The sequence below is a fragment of the Bufo bufo genome, chromosome 1 (genome assembly GCF_905171765.1).
Source record: "Bufo bufo chromosome 1, aBufBuf1.1, whole genome shotgun sequence".
Classification (NCBI taxonomy): domain Eukaryota; kingdom Metazoa; phylum Chordata; class Amphibia; order Anura; family Bufonidae; genus Bufo; species Bufo bufo.
Genome location: NC_053389.1, coordinates 170,772,541 through 170,775,005, shown reverse-complemented (window position 1 = coordinate 170,775,005; position 2,465 = coordinate 170,772,541). Strand labels below are relative to the sequence as shown.

The 2,465-nt window shown below is 41.0% G+C and overlaps 1 long non-coding RNA gene across 1 annotated transcript; it reads right to left on the bottom strand.

Annotated features, from left to right (window-relative positions):
- Positions 1-903: 903 nt before the first annotated feature.
- Positions 904-1,886, bottom strand: LOC121001138. The gene is made up of 3 exons (XR_005778988.1): positions 1,826-1,886; positions 1,227-1,292; positions 904-921 (listed from the first exon to the last, which is right to left on the bottom strand). It is a non-coding gene; the product is annotated as an uncharacterized LOC121001138 (long non-coding RNA).
- Positions 1,887-2,465: the final 579 nt, after the last annotated feature.

Here is a 2,465-nt window from a genome sequence, read left to right as displayed (position 1 = left end):
TCCCATGTGTATCCCTCTATATAATTCCGGGATCCATACATGGGATTATAAATCATATGAGTGTACCATAAGATTACTTACACATCTCCAACTCTTATAAATAATAATAAAACACGTGGACACAAATATTTTTGGTGGAATAAATTAGGCCACGGCCGGCTTTATTAAAGATTAACTTAATCCAAAATTCAACTGTATCAATATAAACCAATAACTTCATAAACAAATAATTAGACCAGCCATAAGCTCGGCCTAAACTTCAGACTTAACTCGTCCGCTCACCATTTCAGTGAGCGACTTTACACCCACCGGACCATGCCGGCTAACCAGGCGGCATGGGCCCCACCCCACCCATAACTATCTCAATTATAGCTTGCATGTCCAAATTGAAAATGTCCAAACCGATTTCTGACAAATGAATCTTGTCCGAAAAATAAAGGCCGGGCAAACCACCTTCAAGGTCCACGTGTCGAAAAGAAAACCCCCAGATTAATGGCATAAAACGAGCCATAATTCTATTCAAACGTATCCTAATCTTATCCAAATATTTAAAATTGGAACAGGATAACCAAAGTAAACGTGGGATCATCTCCGAAAAAACTAAACGGGCATCAGGGAACAATCGCCTAGCCCTTACCATAGTACGTTTCATACAAAAGGCCAACTCAATGGTACCAAATTTGCCCACATCATTGGCCCCCGCATGAAAAATTATTACATCAGGATCAGGGTATAAATCACACATTTCCAACAGTACATCCATCAAACCTTCCCAACGAAGACCCCTGACTCCATTCCAGTATATTCGAACCGTATCTGTGGACCAAGATAGGTTATCACCGTACGATCTTTTTTCAGCTCTGCGATGGGCCCAATACACGAAAGAATGGCCAACAATCCATACGGTGAGACCTGTGAAAACTATAATATAAAGATCATCAGATCACAGAAATATCAGGACGAACATACATTTTAAAACAATTAGACGACCATCTTCCAATCCGTTTAATCACTGACGCACTCAAACCCGACCGAGCCGCCGCAGTGGCGGCTCCAATCCGAAAAGAATGCGACGTAATCCGGACACCATCTAAACCCAATTCCTTTAAACATTTTTTTAGCACGGACCTAAATTGATATTGCGTTAAAGGAGAAGTGTTTGCATGCACAAAGAAAGCATTACCACCCCTTGGTCTGCGAAGCCAATATTGAGAAATCATACTCACCGGACAAATACCACCCGACCCAACTCTGTTCACACGGATCCAGGTACCCTTACCTGACTGATCCATCTTTGACGTCGGAAGAAAGAACAAAACATAATTAACATGAACATGGACATGTTTCAAGGCCAAACCCAAACCTGCCTCACTATTTCTTGGAAACAATTCACTAATTCTAAAAGCACCAAAAAACATACAACAAAACGCGGTGGAAAATAGCAACTCTTCAAAACTATCAAAACAAACTAAAGAAGTAGCATGACATAACGATCCTAACAGCGTGGGAGAAATAGGACATCTATTGTCAGGAGAACAATTACCACGTTTGTAACCTTTTAACATCTGCTTAATCAAGAAATAATCTAACAAAGAAGGAGAACCTAAAACCCGAAGAAAAAAGGAAACACCTGACAAAACCCTTAAAACGGTAGAGTAAGCCAGACCCTGCCTAAACAATGCCACACAAAATGCTAAAGCAGCAACCTCACCACCACCATGAGAAGACCAACCTCTATCAGCTGTAAAACTGCACCACCTAAACCACGAACGGCTATAATCCGACCAGGTCGCCGGAGCCACAGAAGACTGTAAGTAAGACATACCTAGGACCAAATCAGATTCCACAGGTACGCAGGGCACGATTCCCCTTTCAGATCGGCCCCTTCTGCCAACTGTCGGAATGTCTGAAACTGAAAACGGGAAAGCGAATCAGCAATTGAATTATCTATTCCAGGGATATGGCGAGCTTTCAACCAAATATTTAATCTTAAACAGAGAAGAACCAGATGACGTAACAATTTAACTACTAACGGACATTTTGATGATAAACAATTAACTGCAAATAAAACACCCTTATTGTCAGTATGCAAAATAATTCTCTTATTGGAAAAACAACTCCCCCATAAAACTAGCGAAACCACAACAGGAAACAGCTCTAACAAAACAATATTCTTAGTCACCCCATTCAAAATCTAAGCAGGATGCCATTTTTCTGCACACCAATGTCCGTTCCAATATGCACCAAAACCGCAAGAACCAGCAGCATCCGTAAACAAATCCATAGAAGAAGCTAAAACAAAATCTTCCTGCCAATACGACCTACCATTATAAAGCTGAAAGAATTCCAACCAAATCATAAAATCTTCTTTAACCTCCCTAGATAAACTAACATGAAAACCCGGGTTCCTCACCCCAGAAATCTTTGCAGACAATTGCCGACAAAACACCCGGCCCATCGGCATA